At 35.9% G+C, this 9692-nt stretch overlaps 2 long non-coding RNA genes across 3 annotated transcripts; both read right to left on the bottom strand.

The window, feature by feature from the left end:
- Window positions 1-409: 409 nt before the first annotated feature.
- Window positions 410-3455, bottom strand: LOC139148337 (uncharacterized). The gene is made up of 3 exons (XR_011555913.1): window positions 3311-3455; window positions 2795-2955; window positions 410-979 (listed from the first exon to the last, which is right to left on the bottom strand). It is a non-coding gene; the product is annotated as an uncharacterized lncRNA (long non-coding RNA).
- Window positions 3456-3655: 200 nt separating this feature from the next.
- LOC139148332 (uncharacterized) lies at window positions 3656-6505 on the bottom strand. Of its 2 annotated transcripts, none has more exons than XR_011555912.1 (3): window positions 6463-6505; window positions 5797-5843; window positions 3656-3797 (listed from the first exon to the last, which is right to left on the bottom strand). It is a non-coding gene; the product is annotated as an uncharacterized lncRNA (long non-coding RNA). The 2 variants fall into 2 exon arrangements; XR_011555911.1 differs by lacking the exon at window positions 3656-3797 and adding an exon at window positions 4103-4196.
- Window positions 6506-9692: the final 3187 nt, after the last annotated feature.

Here is a 9692-nt window from a genome sequence, read left to right as displayed (position 1 = left end):
ATCAGTGCATTGATTTGAATTAGAACATCCGGGATGTTAGCGGGCCGGTGAACAATGGTTCCCATGGTTCCCCGGTCCAGTGAAGCCTTTCGACGTTTACGACGTCAAAGTAGACGCTTAACGCTAGATGTAAAATATCCATGCGCGCGCTGCTATTTTGACATTCATTAAACTATGTTTGATGCTTGTCGATAATGGTACATTGTTTGAAAATGTCCTGCATGTAACTAAATGTCATATAGCATTAACTGTGAAGAGGCATGTAATAAAATATTATTGCCTGAATACATGGGTGTATGTGCCCTCGCACGATGAGACAATTTGCCCTCCTGGCGTCGGGCAAATTGTCACCTACTCTCGGGCACATAAACCCATGTGTTAAGACAATAATTTATAATATTGTCTTTGCAGTACGAAATCAGTCATCATTTCGGGAGAATAATTTTATGAGACGAAAATTAAACGCAAGCATGACGTCCTCCATGTTGTCTTCATGATCATGTGTAATACTGTCGGCAAAGACCCTCGTAGGGAAGTCATATTGTCTATTTATCGTTCAATTAATTACATGCGATGCTACAAACTAGTTAGTTCGAAGACAAAATATTAGCATAAGAAATGACATTTCGTGACAGATGAAGTGTAAAGCAAGTACGTATTTTTTAAAATCTTGAAAGACGGAAATGACTAGCAAAGACATGACATAAATGGAATGTTATGGATTGTGTAATTTAAGTTCTGTTACAGTACGAGCGACGTCCAAGTCAATTTCAGATAATACAGATATGACATCCGTCCACGTCAGAAGATTATCTTCTTCTCCAGCCATCTTGTAATGACAACCTCAGCTTTGCCCTCATCATCAATTTGACATTTCGCATCTTCTATATCGGTCATATTCACTCCAACCTTTTCCCTACGGAGTGCCAGATAGTTTTAATCCTTTCTGCGATTGGACGTACGTTTTCTGTTATGAAAACTGTTGATGAGATCAAGTGTGGAACAATGATATTATTATATAGGGTTTCAACAGGTTAAAAGCAAGGACAGAAAGCTGACGAAAATAAGCAATAAAAAACTTTGATATTGCCCACATGTGATGGATTTTATATGACTCATTACTCTATCTTAAATTATCATTTTATTTTTCAATACTTGGAAGTGTTTATATAATCAATGTCTATCAAACCCGAAAGACGTCCACAGGCGCAAACATTGATTCAGAAAATCTGCTTTAAGAATATCAAATTTCATCATATATATCACATTCTGCAAAATGAGTGTGGCTTTTCATTTGAATGTTGCACTCTAAATCGTCTTTCAAAACAGCTCGTGGACTCAACCATAATAAAATCAATGACAAATTGCGTCCAACCCTTTTGCAGTAGCAAATGCTTCGTAAACCATAAGCTAAAAGACCCTTTGGTAAGGCCCTTTAGCTTTGCTGTTTTGTAGACAGGCGCGCGCCATCTATCATCCGATATAAAAAGTACAAAAGTGAAATGTAACATAATTACCTTTTTGATTACTTCATAATCAAAGTATCCTAACTTTCGGCTTGAAAGTCCATACGTAGTATTTAGGGTGAGCAATTACGTCAAGGCGATATAAGATTTTACGGTTTTTGCTGAAAATCTTTAAGCTTACTGTAACACTTATTATGACATTCTTCAAATTAATTGCCAGCATAAGTAATGTAATTAAGCTTTGTTAATTTCCCGCCACAAAAGTTATACCATGGCCTGCATTTCTGCTTTTTTGCTACGAGCTGGGACTGTTTATTCCTTCACATGGTCTACGATGTTGATTAATTACAATCACTAGGTAGCAGGATGTCTGTCGAAATGAGTGCCATATGGTCACTGGTCAGAGGCCCTTATAACGGAGTTGCATTCTGATTAAATGATAAATTCGTTCATTGCAAGTTAATCTTTATTTTGATTGCACGAAAATTATGTTATTCCTCGGCCATTTACTCACTGTATCCATCTAAGGACAAATACTATTAATATGAATTTGTTTCTACTCCCTGATCCCAAGAGAGCTGTCGGAAAGTGGTGCGACGACGGCGCGATACCCGCCCTCCAATTTTCTTGTATGCCGTTTGATTTAAAGAAGAACTAAACGCAACTTCAATATTTTACTCCTAGCGGAGGGATCGATAAAACGAAACATTGTGTCATGATATGCTATTTTTAAATAACATTTAAAAATATTAAAAACATATAGCTAACACCTTATGACATGCATTTTGACCAAAACCCCAACACCCCACCAACACCCCAACACCCAAACATACCATTATACATTATTGGTCGTTGGAAAGGAAAAATGAGAACAATTTCAGCTAGTAGAAAAATAAGAAGCATTTTGGTCTAGGTGTTTGTAATTGGCAGGAAGCAAATCAAATATATCACTCATTTTGAAATTTGGAAAGTGATAACGAAAAACATGATATTGTTATTATTACAGAGAAGATTGTCCGCAATCTATTTAAAATGTTACATCGTCTGAACGTAATTAGTCACCCTGAACTGTATTGGACTTGTGATGTGTAGGTTTGGATACTTTGATTATCAAACAATTGAAAAGTGGGTCATGTTACATTTCACTTCTGTACTTTTCACATCGGAAGATATAGGGCGTGTGCCTAAATCTTTCAAACAATAAGGCTAAATGTGCAAAAGGGTGTTGTCTCATTGCTACGTAGAATTCGCAGAAGGGTTGGAAGATGATTTACCGAATGAATGATATTTTGCTTAAAATTCACAATTATTTCAAACATATACGATACCTTGTGGAAGACTCAATGCCATACAGTTTCTGATAACTTCTTGAAATAATCGACATCTGTTCGTAGTTGTTTAATTTCTCGCCAGATGATGTCTTTGTCCTTAATATCGAGACCAGATAGTGTGTCAATGACCTTCCTGAATAAGTCATATTCATTCGAACCTTAATCAAAACAGAATATTTGAATGAAGTTTGAAGACATAACGGTCATTGAATTATATAACTTCACAGTCATATTGAGAGCATTGTCACTGTAGTATAAGATGCACAGTGAATAGATCAGCACTGCTTCGGTTGGACATATTAAATTTTGAAAGAAAATATTTTAGGAATGAAATATCCGGATGCACAATATTCATTTGAGATCATCAAACTAGTCTTGTATTGGCAATGGCGACATAGTAGCCATTAGTGCAGCTGTATTACTAGTGTTCAAGAGTAAATTTTATACGATCTGCCATTTGAACAGCGTAATCTTTGGACTATTTTTTTCGTTATGAAACTACAAATTGCTTACCTATTATCTTATGAGACTGATCATACTTCTCGAGAAATTGTCGATAATCCTCTTTGAATTCTTTGATGTCGTCTGTGAGCTTTGTAATTGTTGTTTTTACATTTTCGAGTGTTACCTGATCAGATGACACGGCTGAAAAATTAAGACATTTTGAGTTTGTGTCATTCAACTCTTATAATCTGACACTATCCATCTTGAAGATTAGAAATCAGTTCCTTTAATAAAAAGCTGTTATCTTTCAATTCTAGATAAACAACTTATTGAAGTGGAAATTTAAGTTTCAAAAACAGGAAACTGAGAGTGAAAGCAATGTTGAAACCACATACTTTTTTCCATGATTCAAGGCGATAGTTGATTGCTCCGAATTTCTGCATTATTTCCCCTTTCAAACCAGAGAATTCAGATGCTAGTTTGTCCAGTTTCTTTCCCATTTCCTCCTTCAGCGTCTCTTTCATCATGTCTCTAATTTCCGAGAGAAGTTCTTTGTCTGTAGAAGGCGATGCAAAAATTGACGCTATTTGATATTAAGTTATTAAATTCTAATGACATTAATGACAGAAATTACAACGTTGAGAAACAGCTTTTTTGCTTTTTGTTTTAAATCAGTCCATCATCCAACAGGCGCTAGCCCAATTACAGGATGAGGTACGCATAACCCACTAACCCCCAATGGAGCACTGAGGAGTAAAGTGCCAAGGGCACAACACCGTTCTGGAGTCTCGAAATCACCGTCCTCCGTGCTCCGACAGTGAGTCCGTTACTATGGACCTACCGGGTCTTGAACCTGGTCTCGAACTCATCACCCTCTGATAGTGAGTCCGTTACCGTAACCACTGGGCCACGGTGCCTCCTTAGCAAAAGCAAAGGGACAGAGTTGCTTTTTGACCTGTCGGCGATATAAACATTGACTTGATGGAAGTCACTGATTGCAACAAATGATGACGGTACATGACTGCAAAGTCTCGAAATTACCACTTTGCTGAATGCAATTAGGTGAGTTTGATTTTTCCTATTTCGACTTACTTGCTTTCCTATGAGAAATAAACATTGCCTCAATGCAAGTAATACTTGCAACCCCTATCTACATGAAAGGTACCGCCAATAAAATTTCATAACCAAAGCTTGAATGATGTTTAAACTTTATGTAAATTTGTATGTGTAGCCATGCATTGTGAAAATTGTGCATGGAAGCTGTTTCTTTGGTATACATCGTGAAATCTGTCACTGAATATTTAAGGTATATGCACCTCAAAGAAAGACTTTAACTTTTGCCATATCTTTACCATATCTTACACCAAAGGCTTTAAAATGAGACCCCACAAGTGGCAGATAGAATTAGAATGGACACAATTTGGAAACCTGAGTACTTGTCCCCGAGGCACGTTCTATCTTAATCATATCTTATCTGGTTGGAAAACAGATTTGTAGTGGTGCACAGTTGCACCATTGCATCTTCAAGGTAGGGTAAGAAGAAACCATGCTAGATATGCTCTTTAGAGGATATGCGATCAGTTGCCATTTTCATATCAGCCAAATTCGTCGTGATGCATGTAAGGATTACGTGTATATATATATATATATATATATATATATATATATATATATATATATATATATATATATATATATATATATATATATATATATATATATATATATATATATATATATATATATTATATATATATATATATAATATATATATATATAAATATCTATATATATATATTTATATAATTATATATATATATAAATATATATAAATATATATATATATATATATATATATATATATATATATATATGATACTCATTTTTTCATACAGTTTTGCGTATTTAATTTCATAATTTTGTTTCTATGAACCATTATCTTGAGTCTAGAATGATAGTAACAAGAATAAAAAGAGGTAAAATATTCTGGGTTGTTACTTTAGCATGTGCAAATTCCGATGTGAGTTTTAGTCTGACAAAACATTTGCATACTCCGGTATTGGTAGCAGCATTGGGTTTGAAAAAGGACGTCTGGAAATGTGGACTTTTTCTCATGCATCGCTACGCGATTCCCTTCTTCACTTGATCTGACCAAGAATTTGTAATAGGAGAAATAACCCAGAATAACACTGAACACACCACAATAAGGAACAAAGCAGGGACATGCATCATCTCCTAGCATTGAAAACACGATTGGAACTAATTTGGGATAATATGATTTTAACCATTTTCAAATTTCTGGAAAGTATTAGGTGCCGTATAGCTGAATGTTGCAATATTACAAATTACTCATAAAAAGTGTATAACTTAAAAAGAAAGCAGATGACCTTACATTTGTAGATTAAATCGACATTGCTTCACCATCCAATTATCCGAAATTAGTGCCAATCGTGTTAAATGAAATAAGAGTTTGTAGATATGAATATTAGGACACTCTACTCAATCTACTCCCGCTTAAGTGCGTGTAATTATAGTATGTAGTTAAGAATACTGACTAGTATTTCCATCTGATCCGGTTGATTCGGATTTGGTCCCTCTGCACCTAAAAGTATGTGAATAGAAGCACAATTATTTCTTTATTGCAATCGTTAAGGAGTCAAACAAGTAAGTTATCATGAAAACTTTTCTTTAATTTCTTTCATTCATCCATCATCCAACAGGGAAACTGCAGGATAAGGTACACATAAGCTACTACCCAACAGAGCATAAGGACTAAAGTGCCTTGCTCAAGGGCACAACACCGTGCTGGAGTCTCGAAATCACCATCCTCGGACAATGAGTCCGTTACTCTGGAGTTACCGGGTCTCGAACTCACCATTCCCAGATGATGCGACTGGTACCCTAACAAGTACCCCACGATGCCTCCTCCATTTATATTAGACATTGACTAATGTGTGTTACATTCATTACATAGCGAAAGACAATTAATATAGTTTTTTGGCAAATTATTTCTCGAAATTTGACAAATATATATTTCAAAATGCATTAAATTTTGGGAAACATGCCAATTTCATTTCTATTTGTAAAAAATACAAGATAGTTATCCTGACCTTTATTGTTAATCGTGAAAGAAAATTTTGCTCATGGATGCAATGTAATCTAAACAAATTTTTATTAGTTTTCTTCGAGGAGCGTACTGACAAAAAATCTACGAAATTTACCTCCCTTTACACGGACTTCAGCCCAATCGGATGATGCTCCTATGATTTGAGAAGAGAAACACATCTTATATAAATGTTATGAAAGAGGCGTAAAAAAAGTTGTATGGTTGTATATGTATTGATCAGAGCGAGTAAAGAATAGATGTATCATTTGACCGATAAACTCTGTGTAGCCTGAATACCACCTCTGACCTTTGACTTACACTGGGCAATGTTTGCAATCTGTGTCAATGGAATGTCTCTCTAAGAATACTGGATGACAGACACAGTAGCATTCAGTAATTCAAACTCAATATTTTCACGAATCCTTTTTCCAGAGCGTTGGGAATGAGGTTTGTGATCGTCTGGAGGTCGTCTTGCTAAAAACCATACTTTCGAAATCAGTTATCTACCTACCAATATTCAGGCATGGTCGTAAGACATTCAACACCATATCACCGTGTCCTGACGATTTAAGAACGTGAAAAAAGTCGTTCATAACCATCCGAAAATACTTAAACCTTCCCAGTATGTAGGCTATACGTGGTTCCCCGATTTCGTCTGGAAAGGTACACATATACACTCGGTTAAAACTTATGCCTAAGAGAAGGTAAATAAGTCATGTACAGAAGTGCCAAGCTATGGACTAAAAAGAGTTACAATTGTCGTTACAAGCAATAACAATGGGAAGATTATTATCATGATATATCGAAAGACTGTATTTACTAAATACTTATGCTAACACCGACTTTTAGTCTTGACTAACATTGCAAATTTTAAGTATTTGCAAGGTTACATGCTGTATTTCAACGTAGTTTTGGACAAGGCAGAAGAAAATAAACCTCTTTTGTAAACCAAACATAATAAAAATATTATCAAATTTGTTTTAAAAAGTAAAGCTTTTAACCATTTAAAAAAAATAAAAGACTCTTTTCCTAAATCTTCATGGTTACATCCGTCAGTATGTATCATTATCCGATTTTACCCGTGTTTTCTCACGAAAATATAAATTAATTACCTTATTTTCTCTAAATCATCCTCTTTTAGAACATCAGGATACAGATCTTGCGTGCCCCTTACCAATCTTTCAGGATCTATTTTCTCTGACAAGAACTTTTGGTTTGTTTTTAAAATATCCATTGTCTTCTATTCATGTTAAAGAAGGGCAAGGTACTGAGAGAGAGAAAGAGAGAGAGAGAGAGAGAGAGAGAGAGAGAGAGAGAGACAGAGAGAGAGACAGAGACAGACAGACAGACAGACAGACAGACAGACAGACAGACAGACAGACAGACAGACAGACAGACAGACAGACAGACAGACAGACAGACAGACAGACAGACAGACAGACAGACAGAGTGTCATCTTATTATACTTCTCAAAAGCCTGCGTCTTATAAGCACAAACACACCATAATAGTATAGTAGTGAGTGTGTAAATGCATTGCATAAGAGGTTGGTTCCTCTTATAATTTGCAAACTTAAATTTATTTTTCGGAACACAGGCCACTATTTCCTTTCGACTAGAGGTTTGCATGAGAAAGAATCCTGGAATACTTCAAAAATCAACAGGTGGTTACCGGGTTCAACAAGTTTGGATTATATGACTTGAGCACCTCTGAAGCGACCGTAATAGACGATTTCAAAACATCGGACCACGCCGATCACGACGAGTTCTTGTAAATGGACATTATAAATGAAGAAAAGCGCTATTAAGTATTTCAAGGGGCAGTTTCACATTTTCAAATTGTTTCCTAATGGCTGTATAATTTCTAGGGGTATAAATTTCTGTCAAACATCCTTGATACACTGAGTAGACTAGCATGTTAATGCAATACTGCGTTTGCCGTCGAGCATGCAAGAACAATTAACCGTTCGTAACAGACACCAACGACAGACGGGAGACGTAGACTACACCTACTAAAAGATTTTACTGAATAGAGGAGGTATGAAGAAGCCGTTATTGATTAGGCCTGTGTATTTTTTTTGGCTCTTTTGATACTTTTTCAGTCTTCTTCTTCGTGAGACCTTTCAATTTGAAATATAAGGCTTTTATTTGTTATCTTAGTTCCGTCTTCAAGTGACAAAGACACTGGCATTAAGCCAGCAGACGCTTTCGTCTCAACGTTTTTAAGCAAAAGTTTAAATGTTATATGTCACAGGGGTTCAAACTCACTACAGGGATACGGCAATCAATCACATTGAAAACCCGGGGTTTCATTGAATCTGCCTAGCTGGCATTGTAGACCTGGTGTCACCCTTTTGTTATATGGCCGCACATAAAACGTAAACACTTGCATTGCCTACTAATCTTTGCAAAAGCTTTTACTTGAACACTGTGAAAATCCAATGAAAAAGCTATGACATCGTGTTAATCATGTCATTTTGTCCGCATTTATGGTGCAACTGTACCGGAACGCAATCGAATTCGGTATTTTCGACCGGATTTGAAGGACAAGACTGCAAAAAATATTGGTTTTTCATTTTAACTTTGACTCGCATGGTTAAAGCTCAATTAGCCGAACAAGAATAGCTCTCTTATCATTTCGTTGTATTCAATCTCTTAGAATATAAAATAGTTGTGAAACGAATGATTGCGATGTTACAATAAGATTAAGCAACCTTAGTATATCATAACAAAGAATGCCTTTCATCTTATTGGTTTTTATGCTCACATTTCGGCAAAACATCTCACAAGTGAATATTGGACAACATGCAAGGGGCGTTTTACAAGGATTAGGGGGCCGTCATTATTTACGGCGAGGGAGTCGGAGGAATTGAATGGGGAGTCACTCAGAACATTGAAGGGACTTGGTCATCTTAATGTGCAGAGAAAGAAGGGGGTTAGTCAAAATTTTGGTACGAGATAAATTAAAACACCTTTTAGATTGTGCCATTGCACACATCAATTTCTCAAAATTGTTGGTGCGATAGGGGGACACCCCATCTCGTGTTCTCTCCCTTGGGGTGTTCTAACAGTATTACTAGTAAAACAACAAATTAAGAAAACCTCTCAGATTGCACTAGACTACAGCTTTGCACAAATCAATTCCTCAAATTTTTCACCGGATCTAGGACAAAACTGAACTTTGTAAAGTCATCCTTTAGGTTTATTATCAAAGAAACATATATTTTAATTGACTTCAGTTCAATAACCATTTTGACATTTAACCATACCGTATTAAGGCTTTTCATTAGAAGCAAACAGCTTCAGAAATTGTACGACTGGAGAGGTTGCAAACAAATAATGAATAG

Source organism: Ptychodera flava, chromosome 2 (assembly GCF_041260155.1).
Source record: "Ptychodera flava strain L36383 chromosome 2, AS_Pfla_20210202, whole genome shotgun sequence".
Classification (NCBI taxonomy): Eukaryota; Metazoa; Hemichordata; class Enteropneusta; family Ptychoderidae; genus Ptychodera; species Ptychodera flava.
Note: the sequence above shows the minus strand (reverse complement) of the source record. Positions and strands in the feature narration are given on the sequence as shown.